The sequence below is a fragment of the Peromyscus eremicus genome, chromosome 10 (assembly GCF_949786415.1).
Source record: "Peromyscus eremicus chromosome 10, PerEre_H2_v1, whole genome shotgun sequence".
Classification (NCBI taxonomy): Eukaryota; Metazoa; Chordata; class Mammalia; order Rodentia; family Cricetidae; genus Peromyscus; species Peromyscus eremicus.
In genome coordinates, this window is record NC_081426.1 from 65,000,326 (window position 1) to 65,028,223 (window position 27,898).

Consider the following 27,898-nt stretch of genomic DNA (forward strand, 5'->3'; position numbering starts at 1 on the left):
ACAGACACTAGCAAAGTTGCTCTCCTATAAATAGTCAGGCACGAAAGAAACATGTGTTGAATTCAACTGACAATATGCAAACTACACGTAACTGCCAAGGTCTCCCTGTTGAAATACGAGGTGCCCATATACCAGGTATAGATCAATCATGTTGTGTATTATTTGAAAACTCATAAACAAGCTCTAAAATGTTAAAAATGTGTATTTTATATGTGTGTTCATATAAATCAATGTGGATGCGATGCACATCCAAAAAAATTCATAAACAAATATGTCCATAAGCAACATATGAACAATTCATTTAACATTATTCTAAAGCTCACTCAACACTCAAATTACTAGCTTTTAGTTTTGATGGTACTATTTTTTTTCTTGTTTGTTTAATGAAAATTCATTGTTCATGATTTAAAATATATATATATATACATACATAGGCTCAATATATATATATATATGTATATATATATATATATATATATATATACATACATAGGCTCAATACAAAAGGAAAACAGCAAATTTTACAACCCAGCAGAGACCTATGGTAGTCCCCAGTCAAGCAGCTCTTAGCTGTACAGTGTCTCCTGTACCCTGTCTTAAAAACAATAGCTTGTTCACAAACAAACAAAACTTCTCAATGGCACCAGAGTCGTTCCTGTATACACTAACTTTCAATACTTCATTAGGGTTTAATTTACATAGGGACAGACTCTACTTAAAGGTTTTTGTTTTTGTTTTTGTTTTTTTTTGGTTTTTCGAGACAGGGTTTCTCTGTGTAGCTTTGCGCCTTTTCCTGGAACTCACTTGGTAGCCCAGGCTGGCCTCGAACTCACAGAGATCCGCCTGGCTCTGCCTCCCGAGTGCTGGGATTAAAGGCGTGCGCCACCACCGCCCGGCTAAAGGTTTTTGATTCCAATCCACAATCAAGTGTTTGATAAAGAACAATAAGATAATTCCTTATAGTTTTATGATACTATAAAAATATAAACATAACATAACATTTCTCATGATCTCCTGAAAGTTATGATACAAATTGAACTTTCTATAACCTTTCTATGACCTTGACATTTTAAATTAAATTACTTTGATTTCTGGTTTTCAAATGAAGATGTTTCTGCAACTTCCAAACACTTGTTTTTTATGAGGGACAATTTTAAAACTCAGCTCCAATTCAGTCTCCCTCTCTAAATGTGAATTGTTACAACGTGAAGCACCCTTTAAAAAGCCTCACAGAAAAAGCCCCTCAAGAAACAGAAACTTGCCAGTGATGCTTTCATCCCAGCAGGAGGCAGAGGCAGGTGGATCTCTGTGAGTTCCAGGACAGCCAGGACTAAGGCAGGGAGGTAGGAGGAGAGAGGTCCTGTCTCAAAAAAACAAAGACGAAAGGAAAGAAGTAGAAACTCTGCACTGGTTAAAAAAAAAAAAAAAAAAAAAAAAAAGGGCCGGGCGGTGGTGGCGCACGCCTTTAATCCCAGCACTCGGGAGGCAGAGCCAGGCGGATCTCTGTGAGTTCGAGGCCAGCCTGGACTAACCAAGTGAGTTCCAGGAAAAGGCGCAAAGCTACACAGAGAAACCCTGTCTCGAAAAACCAAAAAAAAAAAAAAAAAAAAAAAAGAAGAAGAAGAAAAGAAAAGAAAAATAAGAATAATGTGGATGGGGTGGGGGATATCAAAGACTGTTAAAGAGAAAAGGTACCTTTGGGTCGAGGCTGGGAATATAGCTGAGCTGGCAGCGTGCTTTCCAGTGTTCACCAAGCCCTTGGCTTGTTCTGATCCCTAGGCAGGATGGTATTCAAGTATAACCCAGCAGTTGAGAGATGGAGACAGGAGGCTCGGGAATTCAAGGTCAACCAGGTGCCATGAGAACCTGACTTTTATTTTATTTTTCTTAAGGGTATCTCTGAACCGGCTACTAGCAGTGTGCCTCATAGTCACCAGCCCTCCAACGGAGCTCCTAGAATCTACAACAAATGGCAGTTAGCCACACAGGCCACCTTTAAGGGGGTCTACAGACAAAATAGAAGAAAAGCCATGCATACGTTTCAGGTGCTCTGAAGTTATGGATACATCTGAGCTACAGTCCTTACCAAAGAGAAAGGTTTCAGCTGGAACGGAGGAGGGGACAAGCCTTCCCTGTTCCAAGACTAACTGGAAAACAAGTTATAACTCCAACTCTTCTTGCTTCTATGTGGAGAGCTAAGAAAGAGATCCATTCTTTTTTTTCCCCTCTCCTCTTAACATATTTTTATTAATTCCTTGAAAATTTCACATACGCATACAGTGTATTTCGATCATGTTCACCTCCAAATCCTCCCCGTAGCTCCTCCAGGTCCATCTCCCACTCTACGCGGCTGATTCCTACAAAGCCTTTTAAGTCACATACTCGGGCTCAATAAATAACACTGCCTCGCTGGAAGTCTCCCCGGCCCAATTCCCAGGGTGCCTGGCCCTACAGCCCAGATGCTATCGTGTACCCCGAGTTACGTAACAGCTCTTGGCTCTGCCCCCTCAAGAGGCTATCTGCTACTGCCTCCTCCCCACATTTATGAAAGGAAGTATTGTGCTGGGTACCGATGGTCCCAGCTGATGGTCCCTCCCTAGAAGTTTGCAAAAGATAATAAGTCATTTATTCAGATCCACGTCCTCTACACAGAAAAATAACACATTTCAAAGTGAGTAACAAAACATTCCAAACTGGCTTGCTCACTATAGATAACCATATAGAACAAACACACCACAGAGCTTAATCCTGCTCTTACAGAGCACAACCAGTAACCGAGACAACCCCCAAACAGAAGTCAGCGGGGGCCCCGCCGACTCCACCCACAAACAGGCTTTGACTCTTCATGGTGGCTAACTTTGGTCTAAGAAACTTACAAATACAGGAGGGGAGAATTCAGAGTTGGTTCGCTGAACCCCAAGAAATGACACCCCAGAAATTCAAACTAATTAAGGACCCAACAATAACAACAAAACCAGCACCCGTCACGGACAGCCCACTCGGTGGGACCAGCTACAGTGGGTGCTCCGCAGGCACGCCTGCATTTCAATCCAACTAACCACAACAGACAGGGGAACTGAGAACACTGGTCAATGAACTCTGAAATCCTCAACATCTGGCCCTTTGAACAGAATAAGCTGCTACATGGAGTTGTGTGAGATTAGGCGTGCAAATGCAACCGTGATTCCAATACATTCTTACGTGATCTAAAAACTTCAGAACTCTCAAAACAGGATAAATAAACGTAATTAACACAGAATTTCTACTAAATATTTCACAAAATGAATCAACTCATAACAAACTAAAAGAAACCGTATTGTGACCAACAAATCAGAGAATATATTTCACAGACTAAATCTAATCCTTTTTGGTGGGGTCTAATCATGCAAGCCCAGTGAACAACTTCACAAAGGGAAGTGACAGCCTCATTTCAGCCATGATTCTTAAAAATAAATCCAGTCTAGAGCACAAACGTCCTGAAGGAGGATGCTAATGCTTTTCAACACTGTAACTGTCCACAGATGGGCCGAGCTTTGAGGGTGGACCTGACAAGGATGTAGAGGACCAAGTGTCATCCCGCGGTCTATATGAAGATCTCTCCACTCCATCATCATTTTCTCCTGAGCATCCGTGTGGCCTTCTGCTTTACTCCAGCTCTGTTTGGAGAGAGTAGTTAGTTGGTCCTTGGCTCACTGTCATAGAATTCAAAGGCACCTGATTATGTGTGGTCTCTGGACCAGCTTGGCTAGCTAGCTTATGTTGCTCTTCACACTAAGGATTTTAACATTCCCTGAAATCACATTAAGGCAAAATTAAACATTAACTGGAAGATGAATTAGAGCAGAGGTCCTCACCCTTCCTGATGCCGTGACCCTTTAATACAGTTGCTCATGTTGTGGTGACTCAACCATAAAATTATTTTTGTTGCCACTTCATAACTAATTTTGCTACTGTTACAAATCATAATGTAAATATCTGTGTTTTCCAATGGTCTTGCACAAACCCTGTGAAAGGGCTGTTCAATGGCCGCCCCCCCAACCCCCCCCACCCCACCCCCCGGCCGTGCGCCCCCAGGCATCAGGACCCACGGGGAGAGAACCTCTGTATTAGAGCATGCAAGCGGTGAAACGCGATGCTGTTAAAGCCTTCTAGAAACTGAGCACCGGGAACAGGAGAAGGCATGGAAACAACCCAGCTGTCCATCAAGCCATGCCCTACACAGACAGCATGCCAATATGGGATAGGATGGGGTCTGTAACCGGAGGTGTGCCCTGATGGGTGTGACTCACCCACTTCTCAGACTACCCTTCTCAACCTATTCATGGGAGAATGTTTCAAAAGGGTGCACACGTGGTAGGTAGTTGGAAAAGCAAAAGACGAAAGCTATCTTTTAACATACCAGGCTTCAGAATTCACATTGTGGTTATACTAAAAACTAACTCTGGTATGGATCTAAAAGTCCCCAGACCGCTGCTACTGCCATAGGAACACACTGTTGCCAAATCAGTGCGGAGAGTTCTTTGATGTGCGCTGAAGAGTGAAGATAGCTCAAAAGGCAAGTCAGGCTTTTCTGCGCAATAAGGTCACTTCCTGAAGGTTCTATTCAAGGCGCCGGAGGCACTGTCCCTGAGACTTGCCTCTTCTTAAAGAGATCCCCTTGACTCAATCCCCTAATCTCACACAACCCAACAACATTCTTTTCAGTCCTACGAATTCTGAAATGAAAAATACGCAGTTCTTTTCACTACAAATAAACCCATGACTATTCCTAATATAACAAAGAGTCTTAGAGTTGACTTCAGCAACAAAGGAAAAAACAGGATATGTAGGTCAAAAATAAGCCAATCTCACTGACGGCATCTTAAGCGGATTAGGGGAATGGTTAGGTGTGAGCCTTTAGGAAAGGAGAAAAAAGGGGGTAGAAATCTGCAGGCAGACATGGCATCATGGGAAATTAGTCAGGGAAGAAGCCACGGAAGGAGGGGAACCATGATTGGTGCTTGGTTGCCCACAAGAAGGGAGCCTCAGGAACCTAAAATACGTGATACCTCAGTCTTGGCAAGACATCATTCTTCCCCAGTGAAGGGGCTACCAGTTGTTGAGAAAGGGAGCACTGGATGAACAGATCATGTTTTTATTGTGATTTAAAAAAACAAAAAACAAAAAAAACAGGGTCTCATGCAGGGGACCCTGGCCTTGAGTGTCTGATCCTCAAGTGCTGCGGTTAATAACAGATACACATCACTACACTCTGTTTGTGTGGTGCTGGGGACCAAACCCAGGACACGAGCATGCCAGGCAAGCGCTCTACCACTGAGCTACAGCCCCAGCCATTAAATCATCTGTCATTTCTAAGTTACCTTTGGAAGTCGATTGGGCGGTAAAGGGCTAAAACAGGGTGGAACTTTTATTTTTTAAGTCTGACTAGGCTATAGAGTTCCTTCTAAAGACCACTGACAGATAAAGATACAAGGAATGAGTCTGATCCTGGAGCAGAACTAAGAGGACTTCGCAACTGAACAAGCAGGCGCCATCACCCCACAAATGCGGCCACTGTCTGCATACAGCTACTGGCCTACATCTCCATGCACGTCATCGTGGGAACATGATGATCCGAAGTGGCTGTTGGGATCTTGTGATTTTTTTTCTCCTCTATATTTTAACTTGTTTTCTTCAGACAAAAAATTAATGTGTGCTATAATCTCAACAGTGGACTTGATGAGACCCAGAATCACCTGGCAAGTGAGAGAGGCCCGTGGGGAATCATCGTGATGATGGTCATTAGAGAGGGAAGACCCGCTCTTGTGGGTGGCACCATTCCCTGGTACAGGATCTGAAACTGTGTTGAGAGGGGGGGGGGATGCTGTACTCAGGAAATGGGGGGGATGCTGTACTCAGGAAATGGGGAGGATGCTGTACTCAGGAAATGGGGGGGGATGCTGTACTCAGGAAATGGGGGGATGATGTTCTCAGGAAATGGGGGGGGATTCTGTACTCAGGAAATGGGGGGATGCTGTCCTCAGGAAATGGGGGGATGCTGTACTCAAGAAATGGGGGGATGCTGTTCTCAGGAAATGGGGAGAGGGGATGCTGTACTCAAGAAATGGGGAGAGGGGATGCTGTACTCAGGAAATGGGGAGAGGGGATGCTGTACTCAGGAAATGGGGGGATGCTGTTCTCAGGGAATGGGGAGGGGGGATGCTGTACTCAAGAAATGGGGAGAGGGGATGCTGTACTCAGGAAATGGGGAGGAGGGATGCTGTACTCAGGAAATGGGGGGATGCTGTTCTCAGGGAATGGGGAGGGGGGATGCTGTATTCAAGAAATGGGGGGATGCTATACTCAGGAAATGGGGAGGGGAGATGCTGTTCTCAGGAAATGGGGGAGTGCTGTACTCAAGAAATGGGGAGGATGCTGTACTCAGGAAATGGGGAGGGGGGATGCTGTTCTCAGGAAATGGGGAGGATGCTGTACTCAGGAAATGGGGAGGGGGGATGCTGTACTCAGGAAATGGGGAGGGGGGATGCTGTACTCAAGAAATGGGGAGGGGGGATGCTGTACTCAAGGGAATCAGGTGAAGAGGAGGATATTAGTGGTCAGGAAAAGGGGAGAAGGGGATGATGGTGCTCAGGGAATGGGGTGAGGAGGATACTGGTGCTCAGGGAATGGAGAGATGCTGGTGCTCAGGGAATGGAGAGGGGGATGCTGGTGCTCAGGGAAAGTCTTGGTCATCAGCACATGAGATGATGGCCCTGGTAGGTCTCCCTTCCTTCATCAATCCTATGTGCCACCCTTGGTTTTAAACCCAGCCAAGCTGATAACGAAGACGCACTCTCTATCACAGGCCCTCAGCAGGCAGCCCAGGCTGTCTTCAAATGGCCTTCTCCCTGCCCCAGCTTTGGGCCTCAGTTTCTCAGGGGAGGAATTTTTCTTTAAACAAAGCAGATGAGATGACGCCTTCAAGCTAGCCAGGTGCTGTACATCTGCTAGAAGATTCACTTCTGACTCAGCATCCTTCCCTGTTTCCTGCATCTGCAAATGTCACCAGGACTGTTTTCATCAGGTTAGGCCTAGCACCTCTCCAATCTCAGCTTAAATGTCCATCCAACTGCAACCCATAACCTCTCCAATCCACGAATGGCCCCACCCTTGAATTCTCTCTTGACACATTAACCGCAGTTTTTGATCTGTGCTTAACATGGGACTCCCCCAGGAGACCACTACCCAAGGGCAGGGATTACGACTTCCTACCTACTGCCAAGCTGCAGGACTTCCAACTCTGGCAGGTATTCCACCATTACTTACCGCATTCATTTTAAATAAAGCCACAAAGAGCCTTCACTTTCTCAACTAGGACAACAGGCATGCCATTAACTGATAAAGGGGATGCTGGAACGCCGGCTCTGAGGATAAAGTCAAATTCCATCTCGGGCATGTTTGAAGAAATAGCTGGAGTCTGGGCTATATAAGGGGACTATCAAACATCAAATGATCAGAAAAATAAGTGTACCACCAACGGGGAAGGGGTAAGGAAAAAAATGAAGCAGGCAGGAAGCAGATTACAGAATTAACTCTGCTGTCGGGAAGGGAACTAACGGTTGGTATTTCTAATAATAAAGGGGCTTATAAGACAAACAAACACACCAAAAAAAAACCAATAATAACAACAACAACAACAACAAAAAACACCACTAGAAACCCAAGGAAAGGAGGGCTAAGGGAATGGACAATTAAGAGAGGCAGATACGCAAATGTATCTTTACTGCACAAAAAAACCATCTCGTTCAAAAGGAGGGTGGAAATTGACTTAGTAAAACCCCCAAAGGTTTGAAAACGTATTTTACGACATAGTCGGTTATACACAAATAGGCACCCGCTGATGAGAACACTAAGTCTGACTCTCAGGCTACATCTGGAAATAGCGAATAAAACTGAAATTCACTTAGCCGCTGACCGTACCAACCCACTTCTAAGCACCCGCCTGACATAAACTGGTAAGGAGCAATTTTCAGAATATATCAAATGAAGAAAGGAAGGTATATAGTATACTACAATATATATTAAAGAGAGAGATAAGAGTCGGGTGGTGGTGGCGGCACACGTCTTTGATCCCAGCACTCGGGAGGCAGAGCCAGAACTCTGTGAGTTCAAGGCCAGCCTGGTCTACAAAGATCCAGTACAGGCACCAAAACTACACAGAGAAACCCTGTCTCGGGATGGGGGGGGGGGGGGAGATAAGAACATCACCTGTTTATATTTATTTTATTTTATTTATTTTGTGACGGGGCCAGAAGAGGGCCTTGGAGTCCCTGGAGCTGGAGTTACAGGTTGGGGGCTAACTATCACAGGTACTGGGAGCTGAACCGTAATCCCCCGGAAGAACAGCAAGTACTCTTAACTGCTCAGGCGTCTCTCCAGCCCCACCTGCTTATACTTAAACAAATCAACTGAAATTTTCAAATGGTTTCTTATAAGAGGGAAAAAAAAATAGGAAGTAACTCCTTTCAATATACCTTGTTTTGTGAATGTTGTCCTTGGGTCCATGAAACTATTATAGATGACTGTAAAATAACATTACAGCTTATAAGTTATTATGTTGCTAACTAAGACTAGCCAGTTGTTGGCTTAGCTACACAGAGGAGGATTATTATGGTATGTCTGAGAGGCATGCCAATGGCCCCCACCTCCTGGTATTCACACCCGTACACAATTCCTCTCCTTTAGCATGGAGTGGGTTTGGAGACTACTGCGAAAATAGAATGCAGAAGAATGCCAGTGTTCATAGCAAAGCAACCGACTAGCAACAAAGAGCAATAACTCAGTCCCTGCAGCCGGGTTTTTAAAATGTGGGATCTGAGCGTAATGTATCAATTTGGCCTTTAAAAAAAAAAAATGATGCCCTGGCCTATAGAACTAGTTCCAGGACAGCCAGGGCTCTGCAGAGAAACCCAGTCTCAAAATAAATAAATAAACAGAGAGAGAGGGGGGGGGGGAGGGAGGGAGAGAGAGAAAGCAAAAAATAAGATGTTCCGATGCATGCCACACATAAATGACCTTGATAACATTATGCTGAGTAAAATAAGCCAGCCACAGGAGGAGAAATGCTGCTATGACTCCACCTATGAGGTAGACAGACCCTGAACAGAAAGTAGTACCAGGCGGTTTTCATGGGGCAGGGCAGGGTGTGGGAGAGCGGAGAGTTACACTGGACGGATACTGTGAATCCATTCAGTTCAATCCACTCAACTGTGGAACATGAAAAGGTTCTGCAGACAGAAGAGGGTGACGAGTGAGCAACAGCACGGATGTGCTTATGCCCTTACACTGTACACTTAAACACAGTCAAGGTGGATAACTGCACGAGAGCCCTAGGTTTAATTCCCGGCACTAAAGAAAAAGAAACAAATTCTGACCAACAGCCAGAAAGGATTAATCCTGCCCAAAGTTGCAAGAGTGAGCTCGAATGCACCACAGAAGTCTCTGTGACCCCACCAGCTGAAATGACTGTAGCCCCAGAAAATATCACCATGGCAGTTTATGAGCAGCTCTGGCTACAAGCACTCAACTAAGCTGCACCCCAAAGTAACAGAATGATACCAACTGTCAGATAATGATGTCACTGGGGTAAGCTGAGATGTTTGGGGAGAATCTGTCCCTGAGCAATGGATAACTAACTAACGCACAGAGTACTTTTGCTAAGCATTCTGAGGGACGTGTGCCCTGTGTCCAAAAATAATTTACTAATTCCACTCCAGAGTACATGTGGGAAAAAATAAATAAAGCTTATAATGTCTATGAAAAGTATGCAAAAGAATTCAGGGCAACTTGATTCCATCAGCTAGAGAATGGATAAACTAATGGAGGCATTTCACACAATGAAATGGTAAACATGGATAAAAGAACGGTCATTTTGCAGGGAATCTCACAGACACTTCACACAATGAGAGGGACTTCATAGACACCTGCATCGTTTGTTTGTTTCAATACAATTTTATTTGGTTGGTTGATTAGTTTGGGTTGGTGTGTGTGTGTGTGTGTGTGTGTGTGTGTGTGTGTGTGTGTGTGTGTGTTTTGAGACAGGGTCTCACTATGTAGCTCTGACTGTCCTGGAACTCACTCACTATAGATCAGCCTGGCCTCCAACTCACAAAGACTCAACTGCCTCTGCTTCCTGAGGACTGGGACTAAAGGTGTACACCACCACACCTGGCTAGTTTGCTTTGTTGAGATAGGGTCTTGCTACACAGACCGGGCTGGCCTCATCCACAGCAACCTTCCTGCCTCAGCTTCCCAAATGTAATGATAATGAGTCATCATGTCCAGAGTCATAGATACATTATTTTAAAAAAAAAGCCAGAAGAGACTGTATTATTACTGAGAGTCTTGTATATGAGTAATTATTTAATGTTGTAGTCATATTATTCCTGGTGCCATAAAGAACCAGATTTGCAGCTGAAAGAAATTAATACAAAATGAAAAAAATAAATAAATTAGGATGCTGGAACTGAACTGAAAGTACCAATCCATAGATTCTGGATTGTATCCTTAAAATTCCGCTGTACAAAAAGAGAGAGAGAGAAGAGAGTGTTGACACCAGAACTGGGGAGGAAATGTTGCTCCAGGTAGCCAAGAAGCTACTGAAGAAGCTGTCCCAACTGGGTGACAGATGCATGCTCCATCTAATACACTAAAAAGGAGTGTTTTTGGGGGGCGGGGGGGGGGGGGGGACACGCCTTTAATCCCAGCACTCAGGAGGCAGAGCCAAGCGGATCTCTGTGAGTTCGAGGCCAGCCTGGGCTACAGAATGAGTTCCAAGAAAGGCGCAAAGCTACACAGAGAAACCCTGTCTCGAAAAACCAAAACAAACAAACAAACAAACAAAAAGGAGTGTTAAAATGCCTGTTTTGCAACCTCTAGAATAGTTCAAGAGCCCCCAAAACAAGGGGTCAACAACTTGTTTTGTAAATAAAGTTTTATTAGAACACAGCTGTGGTCATTCGTTTATACTTACTGGTTGCTTTCCCTTTACCTTAGCAGCTGTATAAGCCACAAGCAGAGGAAAGTGACAGTCTTCAAATACAAAACAACCTTACAGAAAAAAACAAAACAAAACAAAACAAAAACAAAAACTGCCAATCCCTGACCTGATTGCCATTGGGGCGCAATGCTTTATGGGAGATTGGGGAAGGCATGAATACTCGGTGTGGTGGTTTGGATAGGAATGGCCCCCATAGATTCACGTGTCTGAAGGCTTGGCTCATAGGAACTGACACTACTGGGAGGTGTGGCCTTGTTGGAGTAGGTGAGGCATTGCTGGAGGAAGTGTGTCACTGTGGAGGCGGGCTTTGAGGTTTCAGACACTCAAGCCAAGACTAGTGACACCGTCTCTTCCTGCTGCCTGTGGATCCAGATGTAAAACTCTCAGCTCCTTCTCCAGCACCATGCCTGCCTGCACGCCACCACGCTTTCCGACATGATGATAATGAACTAACCTCCAAAACTGTAAGCCAGCCCCAATTAAATGTTTTCCCTTATAAGAGTTGCCGTGGTCACGGTGTCTCTTCACAGCAATAGAAACCTTGACTAAGACAACTCTTTCAAGTGAAGACATTGATTTCAATATCATAGGAAGGGAACAGTCAGTCCCAAGTCCCAAGCAAAGATGAGGTAGAAGACGGAAATGGAGGGAGTAAGGAGGTCACAGAACTTGGGGATCAATCCTAGGGCACTAATGCTAGTTGATTAATTGTTTTCAGCTGCTTCTAGCCTTCTTCAAAATATACCTATATTTTTTAAGGGCTCTAGGACTGGACTCACTGATTAAGATCTACTGACCCTGGAGAACAACTAAAGTGAAATAACAGAGACCAGGCAGGCCCAGGAAATAGAAGCACCACGAATACAGAGAGAACAGTAGAGAAGGGGAGAGAAAAAAACGTCTGGGCCAAATAAGGAGCGTCCCAGAGGTCAGCAGGTGAGAAGACGGAGAATGCAGGAAGAGAAGGATGAAAGTCACCAACCTGCAAAGAGAAGCACTGAGTGAAAAATATTCTAATAGCAGGTATCTTGTTCCTGTCTCATAACTCGCTAACGGACCAAAACTGTCTCCCCAGCCGGGAGAGGGAAGAAAGCATACCCTCAATTTAAAAAGTAAATAAATAAATAAATAAATAAATAAATATTCTTTCATTTTGTTCACTGAAGTAACAAGGTATTACATAAAATCTTCTAAGAAATAAATCCACAAATCATTTCATTGATTCGTCGCATGTATGAGAAAACTGACGTCTAAGGCTAATTAGTGTGTGCTCTTTAAAAACCCTATGTAGTTGATGTAAGAACTAGAGTTGAACTACATGGATCCCTTCTCACTCTACTGCTGAGGACCCCATCTAATGTCAGGCTTCCTAGATAGTAACTTCCATATTATGCTAACAGGCACTATGTATTTTCATCCATAAATCTCAAGCTTTTGGTAAACATGTGCCAACTGCCTCAAAGGGGGCCCATTTCAAACCAGTTCATTTTTAAGGTCTCCCATTTCAGACATGTGTTCTGTTTAGTCTTCCTCTTCTGCCCTTTCTGCCCAAAGACGTGTTCTGAGTACACCTCGCGTATGAAGAGGCACACGCAGGGCCATGCACTGAAAATAGCTGACGTCACACACCTCTCTAGTGATGTCCATCACCAGGACTCAAAGAAATCATGGAGAAACGAAAGCCTATCAAGGCCACACCTTAGACTCGTGTGTCTGACTGTCGTCAGAGTGATTACACAGTGTCTCCCTCCCCTGGGAAATTAATAAAACATTTTTAAGGTCTGGGGATAGGGGTCAGGGTGGTGTCCAGAGACAATTGACTTGGACAGCAACTGAGGGGGCAAGGTGTTATGATATATGCCCTGGGGGGGGGGGGGACCCCCGGCTGGCCAGGGTATCCCGAGTGTGCTGGGAAACATGGTGGCATGCTGGGTAGATGCAGCGGCAGGCAGTGGACAGCGGATGAGACACACCATGCGGGATACCCTGGCCAGCCGGGGTCCCCCGAGTGCATACATCATAACACAAGGCCTGCCCAGAATGTGAGCAGTGATGTCCAGTAAGTTGGGGACCCCAGTGGGACAACAGCAGCAAGAGCAAACAGCTATTAAACATTCTCTCTTTCTCTGCTTCCCAGACACTTCCGTTTGCCGTGCCTTTCTACCATGTGATTCTGCCACAGGCAGACAAGCCACGGAGCCATCTGACCACAGCCTGATGCCTCGGAGACCACGGGCCCAAAGAAACCTTTCCTCTCTGTAAGATGACTTGCTCAAGTATTTTGCCATAGCACTGAAAAGTGACCAAGGCAAGTATGTTTATACGTATTATTCGCTAATATTAGGTATTATATTATAGCAGTAAGGCAGTACAGAAAGACTATTTCAAACCTATGCTACTGCTACTTTTAGACGTAGTTCAGAAGAGAGTACCCAAAATAACTCTGACTTATATAAAAAGAGAGAGCCTAGGAAAGGCAGTCCAAAGAACAATCATCTCATGATTCCCATCATCCTTTAAAGGGACAGGCACCGGTCTGACAGCCCGAGTTCCATCCCCAGGACCCACGTGATAGAAGGATAGAACCAACTCCTACCAGTTCCACATGCCTGCATGTCTCTCTCACACACACACACACACACACACACACACACACACACACACACACGCGTGCGCGCAAAATAAACAAAATTCAATTTTTTGCTTAAGGACACACGCTTACCACTTAGAAATGGATGTTGAGGCACAGAGTTTGTAGAAAAGACACCAAATTTGGAAAGGATCCATCTAGAAACGTTTCCACCCTGGAGCTTGCACTTTACAGGCACTGACGTGGGCACGCTGGGTAAAAGCAGCGGCGGCAACTCTCCATGTGTGAAGCAGAACGCGGAATGTCGAAGGCTGCAAGACAGAAACGCAGGGCGGGTTAGTCCAAACATCTGGGTCCAAAACCAAGTCTGTAGTGCTTTAGCAGCTGCCATGGGACATGCTACTAATAACATAAGTATTGCAATTGGCAACTTCATCAAGAACTTGCTTATAAAAAGTAAATACATAAATAAGCCGGACGGTGGTGGCGCATGGTAGTGGTGTACATCTTTCTTTTCTCTCTCTTTTTTTTTTTTTTTGGTTTTTCAAGACAGGGTTTCTCTGTGTAGTTTTGGTACCTGTCCTGGAACTCACTCTGTAGCCCAGGCTGGCCTCGAACTCACAGAGATTCGCCTGCCTCTGCCTCTGCCTCCCGAGTGCTGGGATTAAAGGTGTACGCCACCACTGCCCAGCATGGTGTACGTCTTTAATCCAGCACTCAGGAGGGAGGCAAAGGCAAGCAGCTCACTGTGAGTACTAGGCCAGTTTAGGCCCCAGAGCTAGTTCCAGGCCAGCCAGGGACTGTCTTAAAAACAAAAAAGTATTTCAACCACCTATATGGAGATACAAGACAACTCTAATTCACATTCAAGGGCTCTAAATTAAATGTTTCTTTTCCGCTGCTACCATCTTTCTCAAGTATGTTACAATCTTAGAGGAAATGGCCAGTCATAGTTACTTATTTCTTGAGGAAACAGGGTCATAATAGTGTTTCTTTGCCTTGAGGACATAGCATCTGGGAACTGGGGACAGCGATCCTGGAGCTACCTTTCCTCCTACACAGGGGGCCCTTAGGGCACAGGTGCTCCTCGGTGCTGGGGGTGGTGTCTGTACACTCACAGAGAGGTCTGCAATTAACCAGTGACCTCGGAAATACCATCCTACCCATACAACTGCACACGCAGAGTGACAGCTGGACAGCAAGATTAGTGTGGGATCATTGGTAAAAGTAAAACAGAAAACAACCCAGAAGGATGTATTTTTTTTTAATTGCCTATGCATTCCACACAGCTGCAAAATCCAGATGCACTGTGAACAGCCATGAGGAGACCACCTGGCTGCATTAAAGAAGCAAGCTACAGAACACGGAGTTATATTCTGTCGTTAAGAAAATAGCACGTTAAGCTGGGTGTGGTAGCACATGCCTATAATCCTAGCACATCACGGATGGAGGCAGGAGGATCAGGCGTTCTACACAATGCATCGGACACCAGCGTAGGCTGTAAGAGACCTTGTCTCACATGGAGTTGGTGGTCTCCAAAGCCCTGAAAGTTGCATGAGAAATGGGTCAAATGATGACCTGTACAGGACAGTAAAGGGCATAGGGATTAAGAAGGTAAGGGCTGTTTTATCTTCTGACTTCTGAAACATGTGCCTTTCAGACAGAATTAAACTCAAAACAAGTTCCCCGAATAAGCTGATTCCTCCAGCTTCATAAAGTCACTTACCCCCGAGTCACTTTTCTGGAAAACCAATGGCTCCTTCCCTCCTTGTCCCTAGGGAGGACCCAGTAATCCAACACACCTTGAGTGCCGACTGGGTACTACCACTCCATGCATCCGTGAGTGAGCCTGCCCAACTCTATTCTGGGCACCTTGAAAATCCACTGTTGCCCATCTCCTCACTGTTAGGGAAGGTCCAGGAAGGTACCAAGATACACCGCTAAGACTGAGAACCAACATGTCAGCATGTGAAATGTTCACCGCGCTGACTTGAACTCAAAATGCCTACAAAATTCTATGTGCAAATGCGGTTTATGTTATTTCAAAAAAAAAAAAGGGGGGGGGGCAAGAAGTGTAAACATCTGAAGTAGAAAAAAATGAATTATGATTTACTTGGAAGATACTCCATACATTACATTTAACCTAGAGCTTGTAGCTGAACATGATGGATGCACCCCGAATTCCTCTTGGGGGGGTTGTTATTTTTATTAGCGCTTTGAGAATTTTGTACAGTGTGCTTTGATTCATGTTCATCTCCCTCCCCACGCTTCTCGGATTCACCCCCACTTCCCCATCCGCCTACCTTTGTGTCCTTCCCCCCCCCCCTTTTTTTTTTACTTGTCAAGACCCAATTTGTGCTGTCCAAATATTCTTCAGAGTGTGCCTTCCATTGGAGTGTGGTCCACTTTAGGGGCTCCACTCTCAGAGAAAACTGCCCCTCCCTCTCCCAGGAGCTAACAACTGCCAACAGCGCTATGGTTGAGGGTGGGATTCAGTCCCACCTCCCCTCTCCGTACTGGGATTTGGTCTGGCTCGGGCTCGCACAGACCTAGTGTGTGCCGTCACCACTGCTACAAGTTCATGTGCGCAGCGGCCCTGCTGTGTCCGGAAGACTTCCTCGCAGTCACCCTCTGCCCCGGGCTCTTACCCTCTCCACTGCTCTTTCACAATGACCCCTGGGCCCTGGGAGGAGGGTTCAGTATACACATTCCCTTTAGGGCTGAGCATTGTGCATTCTGGTGTTTTCGGTGCCCCAGCAAATTGTGGGTCTCTGTGTTGATCACCATCTACTCCAAATAGAAACGTCTCTGTTTTTACTCTGTCCCTGAAACACTGATACAGTATTTAAAAAAAAAAAAAAAAAGATTAAAAAAAGGAGAAAACCCTGTCTCAAAAAAATAAAAAAATTTTAAAAAAGGAGAATGAAAGATGCATTCTTTAGTAAATTTAAAATACTTTCAAAAGTAATGTGCAGAAATGTTTCTCAGCAAAAAAAAAAGCAAAACATAAAAATTGGTTTATTCACATTAGTATTACAGTAGACACTAATATACAGTACATGTATATTCAACATATATACAGTATATGTATATGTGTACTGTATACATATATAAACATATATGCAGTACATGTATATTCAACATAAACTACTCATACAGTAGACACTTGGTATATGCTGAATTGCTACCAGTAGCAAGGGTTCTTCTGAGGGACAGTCATGGATACACAATGCCAAGCTAAATTCAAAATATCGAGGGAAAATACTTCTGTTCCTCAGCAGTGGTCTTAAATATATGATGTTTCTCTTATACTTTTCTCCAAACAGCTGTTGTTATAATGATGATCAGAAAATCCACTTTTAAAATCTCACGAGGAAGGTGTTACAGATGAATGTCTGTGTCCCATCCCCAAATTCACATTCTAATATACCAACATCAGTGGAGGAGGTGGGACTTCCAGGGGAAGTCAGGTCATAAAGGTGGAGTCCCCAGAATGGGAACATCCCGTTCCTAAAGGCACAGGAGAGCTGGCTTCCTCTATCTACCAAACCAGGAAGTGGGCTCTCACCAGACATCAGATCTGCCTTGACCATAGACTTCTCCACCCCCACGACTGTGAGAAACTAATTTGACTCAGCAGTCTACAATATTCCACGGCCACATTCCAAGCTGACTAAGGCTAATGGCACTAAGCAACAAGGCAAAAACCCTCCCATACCACTAGTGGGAAAAAAAAAGTCAAAAAGCAATTCCAGAAAACCTATGTGATCCTCAAAGGATAAACACCACTCAGGAATCCCACTCTTGGGTATTCAAACACAAAATGAAAATATATACCCCCACAAAAATGCACGTTCACCATACCATTTTATACAATTGCCAAAAGGTAGAAATAACCCAAACGTCACCTCTCAATGAATGGATGAGTAAAACTGAGGCATCATATGTTATTTAACACAATATGATCTGTAAAATATACTAGGTGAAACAAGCAGATATGCAGAATGGACAAATCTCCACACAGAGAAAGTCAATGAACAGGTGTCTAGGAACAGAAAAAAGAGAGAGAGAAATGATGAAAATATAACAATCAACTGTAGAGGTGGGTGTTCAAGTCTGTGAATTCACAGTAGCCACAGTTGTATACTTTAAGTTCGTGATTCATAGTGGTGTGTGGATTACATCTCAATAAAACTGTTTCTTTCTTAAAAAAATAAATAACTATACGCAAACTTCTTTATCAATAGCCCAACGTCTGCCACATCATTTGTTACCCTGCACCTTTGTAGAATGGGAAAGCCTTGTCTAAACTAACACCAGACTCCTGTCAACCACAAAAAACACGGGAAGGCCATGGCGTCTGGATCTCAGCTTCCACAGAGGCTAGCGGAGTCAGAGGATCCAATCTCATTTTCCTCCTAACAGAACTACATGCCAGTCATATAGTTCTATACTCTGCTAAGGTCAGTTGTCTTTCTTATAATTACATAATTTAGTCAAGTTACTACAATCAAGAATGAGTGAGAAAAGAAAAGGCTTTGTCTGTAAAAATGAACTTTCATGATCTAAAGGAAATCACTCTAATAAACATTGTACAAAAAATGCCTTGACTGTATTTCAAAAGATTAGCAAATTTAAAATATTTATTCAGTCATAAAATGTTTAAAGTATGTACTTTCCACCTTACTTCAAAAAAGTTTTCTTTTCTGTTGTGTGTGTCTGCGCATGTGTATGTGTGTTCACATGTACGATCATGCGTGTGCATATAAAAGCCTGAAGTTGACTCGACTTCAATGTCTTCCTTGATCTCTGCAATTTATTCCCTGACACGAGGTTTCTCTGAATCAAGAGCTCATCAATTCTGCCTGTACTGGCTAAGTAGCTCTCTCTGAGGAGTTCCTGCCTTTGCCTCCCAGGTCCTGGAGTTACAGGTGGCCACACACCTTCCCTACTTTGAAATGAGTGCTGAGGTCCAAACTGTGGTCCTCATGGTGGCTTGGCAAGGACTTTACCCTCTGAGCCATCTCCCCAGCCCCTTAAATTAGTTTTCTATTAAATAATCAACTGCCAGTATATTATACAACAAATATTGTATAAGAAAAGCCTCTGAAGTTATTGGGGGTGGGGAAGTGTTGTTGGTTTCATGTTGCTTTAAAGATAGGAAGTCATGTGGCCCAGGTGGGCCTCGGCTTGGACCCCCTAATTCTTCCTGTTTTCATCTTCAAAGTGCTAGCTAGTGTCATCACAGGCCTAGCTGTAGAAGTTATTTTTTCTAAGAGACTAATACAAGGACAAGACATGATAGCTCGCTCAGCAGTTAAGAACACTGCCTGCTCTTGCAGAAGACTGGGTTCAATTTCCAGCAGCCACATGGCAGCTCACAACTGTCTGGAGCTCAGTCCTAGGGAACACCACAGCCTCTTCTGGCCTCACTGGTAATTCACGCACACTGTGCACAGTCACATACGAAGGCAAAATACCCATACGCAGAGAGCAAAATATAAATGTTGCTTTAAATGTGAAGTAACACATATTACTATTACTCTACAGTGTGCCTGAACCTGCTGAGTACCCTCTCAAGACACCTACTTGTCAAGTCTCCACACTAACTGCACCCCCTGCGGGGGAGGGAGGGTACCCACCACTCCCACATTTCCCCAGGAGTGCTCTTGAGTGAGAGTAGCAGGAAACATTAGATAGAAGTATTTAGAGTGTGGAGATAAACAGAAAATACAGGACAGCCTCGAAAGGGCCTGGATCCTATTCCATTGGGCTCGACTGTCTCTGCCCCAGGGTATTTATAGGAATGCCAAGGGGTGGAGCAAAAGACCTCCCCCCAGCACAGCCAAGTGCAGACCATCTCAGACACCTGCACTCAGGCCCGTGGACCAATCATCCTCTCCATGCAGGCCTGCTGGGTAAAGCCACTAGGAAACTGAAAATGGGCTCCCACAACCCCCATCATCTCAAGGACACTCCATCTCTTCAACTGGAAGCAGCTGCCCAAGGTCAACCCTGCTCAGTCAGCTCAAGACAACTGGAGTCCCCTCTTCCCAGGTGCTTCACCCCCCCCAGACAGTTTACCTCTAATCCTCCTTTGTCAAAGCTAAATTGCATCTCGCCAGGTGACCATTGTGTCAACAAGACGCTCACAGAACTGGGAAACCTCCCTCACTCATTTCATTCATGTATAAGCTCCATGGCCGTCATCTCCTCTAGGACCACACATCTCCACCTCCCCTTTTTAAAAAACTATTCTTACAAATATTATTGTTGGGTTTTTGCTGTTGTTGTTGAGGAAGATGCTCTCTCCCTCCATCATATGGGTTCCAAGGTCGTACGTAACCCAGGTCCATCAGGCTTGACGACAAGTACCTTTCTTTACCGGCTCAGCCATCTCGACAGGCTGCCTTTCTTGTGACTCAACTTACTCAATCGACTCTGTCATGAGTTGTGAGTCCCAGTGCCTGTAGTACTAAAATAGAAAACATTCTTCCACCTGACTGCAAGAGAAGGTCATGTGGGAACCCTACAGGGTCTCTGGCCTGCCTTCTTTAGGGACCTTACTGTATCTCAGTCATTGCTTCCTACCAGCCAGTAGTGGAGCGCACTGCCCTGGGGGTCAAGATTGTAATGAAAGAGACAAAACCACCAATCTATCTCCCTAATGTCCTCTAGACTCGGCTTCATACAAAGATATCCCACACAGTCCTCCACCCTCATCTGTCGGCCCCTTTCTGCTAACTGGAATGTCCTGCCTTTGTGTCTACGAACTGAAGCACTTCTGAAATTGTTTTTAAAGTAGAAAGCCACTTACCCACTCAAGAGCCTTAGGCTTCTCAACTGCAAAGTGAGAACAATGCCTTTAAGGGCTATTTCCTAACTATTCGAAAGGACCCTAGCAGTATCCTGAGTATTGTTTAGGGTAAATTTAGGACAATAGCTGGCAGGTGTCAATCAACAGTTCTGTGGTGTTGTTCCACGAACACAATGAGAACCCAAGAAATATTTTCTCGATGGGCAGAACAATAGAGAATGTCTTTTCCAGCCACACGGCTCTCCAGAGAACAGTCTGCGGCTTGATACCTCTGAGAAGGGAAGACAGTCACCACTGGAACGTTCATCTTATGGGAATCTCACAGACCCCAAATACGAGAACAGAGACCCACTACATGATGGGTCGTGATTCACTAATACCTGGGGAAAACGAGAAGGGGGGTGGGGGGGTGGAGTCATTTCACCGTGTGTGTGTGTGTGTGTGTGTGTGTGTGTGTGTGTGTGTGTGTGTGTGTGTTTATGGTGTGATGGACATTTAACACAACCTTTGCCATCACGGCTGGTTTTCAGTGCACACCAGGTATTCACACCACTGTCCAGCCTCCACCAGCATCTGACTCCAGAACCCTCTTAACCTTGCAAAACTCAGTACCCATGACACAGTGACGCCCCATTTCCCTGCCCTGGCCTCCTGCAACCAACCACCCACTTGCTGTCTCAGTGAACTGATGACTGGAGGTATCTATCTCACACGACTGGAATCACAGCTACCTGCCCTCTGGGGCCTGGCTTGTATCACCAAGCACAATGTCTTCAAGGTTTATACATGTTATTTTGTTTTTCAACAAGATCTTCAAGACCACTCAAGGACACGGCTTAAGTACGCTGTAACTGACGTATATTACTGGCACTGCCCCGAAGATCTGGATGACTCAGATAAAAGAGAGGGGGCACTCCTCACTTGACTGTGGGCATCATGCCAAGTGCTCGGGTAGGTGCGTTTCCCACACCTCTTAATTAAGCCCAAACGACTGTAGTTACCGTGACTCTCAACCAACAAATGTAAAAAGGGGTTCTGAAGAACCCTCAGTGTCAACCAGGTCACTGTTTCCACTTGTTCTCATCATAGAACTTGTATCACTAGCTCAACAAGCGTGCTTATCTTATCTTATCTTATCTTATCATGTATTCAATTCCTTAACTGTCTGTATGGAGAGTCATTGCTACTTTAACCCATGGGGATTAGAAGATGGCAAGGCAGCACGGACTGAGTGACAACACAAGAGGAATGTGTCACCTGTGCCTGTTACACACAGGTAGGTGCTCTTTGAATTCACGAATCACTACACCATTCAGAAGGCAACAGGTTTGTAACGAAACTGTATCTACGCATCACTACACCATTCAGAGGGGCACAACTTTGTAACAAAACTGGATCTATGGAGTACACGCTTACTACAATGCAAACATCAGCTCTGGCCCTTCTGAAACTCTTGTCCATGAATGTTTTTCTTAGATGCTCAGAAAGCAGAAGGCATGGTTACTGCCAGACACATTCAGGGTTTGTTCTTGGATACATAATGAGAGACCATAAAACATAAGAGATGGAAAGTAAAACCCTAATCCAGAAATCCAGTGTTTCAGAAAGGCAAAATATAAATCTATCACATCCTTGTTTTTCTATGAATTTTTCTGTTTTGTTTTGTTTTGAGACAGGGTTTCTCTGTGTGGCCCTGGCTGTCCTGGAACTCACTCTGTAGACCAGGCTAGCCTTGTTGAGACAGAGTTTCTCTGTGTAATCCTGACTGTCCTAGAACTCACTCTGTAGACCAGGTTGGCCTTGAACTCACAGAGATCCACCTGCCTCTGCTTCCCAAAGTGCTGGGATTAAAGGCGTGCACCACCACCACCTGGCCTGAATTTCTGTTTTCAAACAAACTACCTAAAGACTCTCATTTTTAGCTCAGCATGACCAATAAGACTGTATATATACACCTCAGGTATATTTCTTACATCATTAAGGTTTGAATCTGAAGTAGCTCCCATGAGCTCAAGGTTTAGACTCTTGTTCTCCGGTGGGTGGTGTGATTTTGGGGGGCTGTGGGGTCATTAGGAGAAGAAGCCTAGCTTGCAGAAGTCAGTCACTAGAAGTGGGCCTCAGGAGTGGCCCCTGGCCCGTGTGGAGCTCTCGGATTCCTGGTCCACAGTGATCCAGTCAGCCCCTGGCCACAGGCTTCTCCCCGCCTTCCCACCATGATGGACTGCAATCCTCTGAAACCGTGAGTCACAAGTAAATGTTTCTGTCACCGATTGTGGTCACGGCGACGTAAAAGTGATGGTGTAAGTAACAGCTACATATACACAAACGTGCATTTCTCCCCTTTCCCTTCGGAATGAAGCATCCTACGTTGCTCATTTTCTCCCTTACAGTTAATTAAAACTCTTTAGTATGTCTGAAAGTTATTAAAAACTAAATACCTACTTCTAACTTCCTTAAGCTAGCTTCCTTCTCAGGCTAATGATGCAAACCACATCGAGAATGTAAAATGGTGTGGAAAGAAACTGGGTTCTTTTAAGGGCTTCAATAAATTCCTACTCACAATCAAAGTCTACGTGTCCCATTAACTGTTGTTTTCAGAAAGTAATTTCTTTTGATCACAGCATGAAAAATGCTAGTCAGTTAAAAGAGGAAAAAAAAATACTGTGTTCACAAAATAACTTTATCCTCACCCATGCTAGAAGCCAGCGGCTTCCTTTCTGTGGGAAACAATAGCCCTTGGGAAACACATTCCCTGCTAAATGTCTTTGGCATTTTCCACACACAATTGGTTCAACTTCCTAATAATCGCCATTTACCAGAAATGTGAAAGATAAAAATCTATCGTGATACACAATGAGACTAAGCAAGCCAAAAGGAGATAGAGAAGAAAATCCGCAAAGGCTCCCTGAAGAAGACGGGAGTGAAAACTCCCAAGCCAATACAAACATCTCCCAGCTCCTGTTTAAGACTGAGAAGGACAGTTTCAGGGTGACAAAATTCATTCCTTTCTCCCTTCTGAAGGAGGGCTCACCCCATGAGCATGCCCACGTCTTATAAACATCCCCTCTGCCGGAAGGAGCAGGGGGAAGCCCCTCAGCTACTCCCACATTTTTGTCTTTTATGATAAAAGCCCTCCAAACAGTGGCCTCCGTTTAGTACTTCATCCTCTCCTTCACCAAGCCCACCTGGACCAACCATGGGAGTTGATGTTGTCAATGCTCTCCACAGCTCATGAAACTCAGAGGTCAGGATCCAGCCCGAATCTTCGGTGGACTCAAAGGCAGCATGTGTCTCTCCATATTTCAAAACACTTTCTTCACTCAGACTACAAAATGCCACACACTATCCTAGCTTTATTTTGCCTGTTTTATGAGACAAGGGTCTTGCTATGTAGATCCCGCCGGCTTTGCAGTCCATCCCGCTGCCTCAGTCTGGGGAGTGCTAGGATCAACCGTGTAGCGCCACAAACCAGAAGAAAACCTCCTGCTTTTCCTCTGCTCCCAGGACCCCTTCCTCTGCTTCTTCTCCAACTCTGATCGACAGGACAACCCAAGGTCAGGCCCCGACCTCCTGCCCACTGAACATGACCTCAGTGGCCAGCTCCCCAGAGGGCTTACATTCCAATCTGGCTATGCCTGATTCCAATCTGGCTATGCCAGTACAGAGCTGGTCTCTGTGACCCAGGACGCCCTCTCCTCTAACCACCAGCCTCGCAAACGCATTATCCATGTGGACTCATCTAAAGGATCCCAAACACAACTCATACTATGCCCAAATCTTCACCTCTCCCTGGTGTGGTGCCTTCGCAAACATTGCCATGGTTCCTCAAATTGCTAAGGCCACGTACCCCAGACACACCCCCTTTCTTTCCCACACACTCCCACCAGCAACCCATCAACAGTTCTCTTCGTCCTGTCCTTAAATTAGCATCTTTCCCAAACCTGGCCATTTCTCTCGCGTCTACTGCTACTTCAGTCCCTGCCAGGGTCCTCTCTGGCTCAAACCCATCCTTAGTACCCTGTGGGCTTCATGTTTCGCATACTGAGGAAATACATGAGCTCTCTTTTCCCCCCACTCTAGCCACACCAGCTTTCCAGTTAGAACAAATCCCCAGAGAACCTGCCTGGGCCACAGGCCCCCTCCCTCCACCCAGACCACTTAAAATGCCATCTCACCACTTAAAAGGCCTCATGGACAGACAACCCTACCCAAACTAACCGCTGCCCACCATGCTCTCAATAACCCGACTTTTCACTCTATATCCAATTAGCCCACCTGACGAAGCCGACACTCCCAGGACAGTCGTTTACCATCCCGGATGAATCCCCTTACTCCAAGGACTCAATAACCAACTGTTGCTTAGGTAAACCCTGCCAGTGACGGCACTAACTTTAAAACCATTCAGTGTCCTGCTAATGCTTTACTCAATAAAATGAATCCTGAATATCAACAATGCCCTACATTTCCATGTACCTTGCTTCTGAAGCGTGTTAAGCAGCCCAGAGTAACTGCAAGAGAGCGGAGCTTGTCTGAGGCCTTCAATGCCTTTGTGAAGCTTTCCTTCTGGGTTGAGAGGCAACCCAATGTTTCCAGAAAATGATATATTTTAAACTGGCTCCTCTCTGCCTATGAAGTAACTCCATCAAGGGACATGCACTCGGAGGACCACCTGAGGTAACCTTGTTTACCATTCCCATGCCCACCCCCAGTGACCCCCCAGTGACCACTACAAAAGAGACTATCCAAATAGTTTAACCATTAGAAAGGGAAAACACCCCACTCTGCACCTGAAGTTGAGTTTGTGTGTGTGGGGGGGTGTTCTGTTGTTGTTTTGTTTTTACATTTACTTATTTACTTATTGGCGGCTGGGGGCACGTGCATGCCATGGCGTAGGTGTGGTGGTCGGAGAGCAAATTTCAGGAGTCGGTTCTCGCCTTCCACTGTGTGGGTCCTGCAGCTTCAACTCAAGTCCTCAGGTTGACAGCTAATGTCCTGATACGCTAAGTCACTGCACTGGCCCCACATCATGAATTTCTACAAAAGTACTTTAAGGTAAGAATAAGGGAGGAAGGCGGGGAGGGAGGAGAGGGGAGAAGAGGAGGGGATCAGGGGAGGGGAGGGGAGGAGGGGAGGGGAGGGGAGGAGGGGAGGGAAGAGGAGGAGAAGGGATGGGGGGGAGGGGAGAGGAGGGGAGAAGAAGGGGGGAGGAGGGGAGGGAAGGGGAAAGGAGGGGATCAGGGGAGGAGGAGAGGGAAGGGGAGGGGAGGAGGAGAGGGAAGGGGAGGGGAGGGGAGGCAGAGAGAGGAGGGCAAAGCTCCCCACCCTGGCCAGGCGGTTATTATCTGCTATGGCCCTGATAGCCTCCTGCTAGTTCACACTTCTAAGGTGGGCCCCCTTAGAAGCTCCGCCCCTCCCTCCACCAAGTTTGGTAAGCTAAATATAGCCTGCAATCTTCAACTGACACGTCTACCCCTGAGAGAAAGGAAAGAAGTCATACAAACTCACAGCCAAGCAATGGCCCAGCTGGGCCGGTTCCCCGGCTCCAGTCAATGTGTGTGAGGAGCAATCACTCACCCCGTGAGGAGAGCTGGTAAAAGGAAAGAGAGGCAAATGCTGAACTCCGATATAAGCAGCTCGCCCTCAAAGGTGTGAAGGTAGAAACATTTGCTTTCTAAGACAGCTGTTCCTTGGGGGATCAGACTGGTGATCAAAACACAAAGAAGGAGCCTGGAGAGACTACTGGGTAGTTAAGAGCACCGACTGCTCTTCCAGAAGACCTGTCCCAGCACACACATGGTGGCTCACAACTCGATCCCAGGGGACCCAACACCCTCTTCTGGCCTCATCAGGCAACAAGCACATGCATACAAATGCAGGCAAAACATCCATACGCCTAAGATTAAAAATAAACAAATAATGAAAACACCAATGAGGGCTGAGAAGTGGCTCTGGAGAGCAAGCGTGCTTGCTATGCGGGCATCCAGACCTGGGGAAGGCTCACTTGGTAAAACGCTTTCCATGGAAACATGAGGGCTTCAGTTTTAGAGCCCCGGAGTCTACACAAGAAGCTGGGCACTGTGGTACATGGCTCTAATCCCAGTTCGGAGGAGGTGGAGACAGACTGGGTCCTGGAGCTCACTGGCCAGCCAGCCTAGCTAAATTGGTGAGCCCTGGGTTCTGTGAAAGACCCTGTCTCAAAACATAAGGTTGAGAGCCACTAGAAAAGATACCCAATATTGGCTTCCGGCCTCCATATACTCACAGACACCTGTGCATTTGCGTGTGTACGTGTGCGTGTACGTGTGTGTGTGTGTGTGTGTGTGTGTGTGTGTGTGTATAACACAAATACCAAGATAAAAACTTAGCGAAAGGTTTGTAAATGTTCGTGGTGAAATCTAAGGTGACTGACTTGGTAAATTAACATTCCTTTCAGTACTGTCGTTTTCGGGGAGATGGTCTGTGGGAGTGCTTTATTTCACTGACGCAGCGGATACTGACATAATTGGATTGTGCTGGCCTGCACATAACACCAGAGTCCTAAGCTGGTCTACAGTAGGGAATGACTGAGAACATCCTTCTATATCGACTGTCATAAAGACAATGTTTTAGGTGGAAAGGAGGTCTAGGAACCAAGTCTGGGAACACCCAGGAAGAACTAGGAAAGAAAGCTGAGGAGAAGCCAATGAAGGTCAGAGGCAATCCTTGACAGTGTGGGGTCCCGGAAGCCAAGTATCTCCAGCTAACATGGCTAAGGTTTGCCATTTTGATAGGATCTACAGCCACCTAGGAGACAAGTCACCAGACACACCTGGAGGCCTCTGATTGTGACTGTGACAGATTATCTTGATTAGTTGGGAAGCAAAACAAATTCAGACCGTCTAACAGAGAGGTAAGCTGAGGGTTCAGAAAGGTCGAAGGCTGGTCCATGATTAAAGCTTCTCCCTGGAGGGGCAAAAGTACAGAGGCACCCTCTGTGGGACAATTCTTCCAACTTTTCTCTTTTAAACCTCTCAACAAATTCCTGTGTGGTGGCTGGTTTTATGTGTCATTGTTGGCCTAGCCAACAATGGTGTCTAGGTGGGTGAGCACGTGTTTAATATGAGATTACTACTTAAATTAGCAGACTAAGAAGAACAAACTGCACTCCAAGCCAGGCCAGCGGTGCAGGTGAGTAATTCCAGTTACTCAGAGGGCTGAGTCAAGAGTATCACAAGTTTAAGGCCAGTCTAGAAAAGATATGGGGACGCTTATCTCAAAACAGACAAACAAACAAAACCCAACAGCCTCCACACTGTGGGGGAGCCACGTCCTATCAGATGAACACTTGAATGGAAAAACACTGATCTTTCCAGAAGAGTGGTAAATTTGGCCAGCAGACCCAATTACACCTCCTCTCTGGGTCTCCAGCCTGCCTGTCTAGTCTGCAGACTTCAGACTTAAGTCCCTCCAACCA

At 45.5% G+C, this 27,898-nt stretch overlaps 1 protein-coding gene across 6 annotated transcripts in view; it reads right to left on the reverse strand.

Moving 5' to 3' along the window:
• Fryl (FRY like transcription coactivator) overlaps positions 1 to 27,898 on the reverse strand; it is a 246,331-nt gene that overhangs the window by 193,405 nt on the left and 25,028 nt on the right. For all 6 annotated transcript variants that reach the window (XM_059275978.1, XM_059275977.1, XM_059275976.1 and 3 more), the window contains exon 2: positions 13,761 to 13,939. The gene's annotated coding sequence lies outside the window, so the exon portion shown is untranslated. The remainder of the gene's footprint in view (positions 1 to 13,760; positions 13,940 to 27,898) is intronic.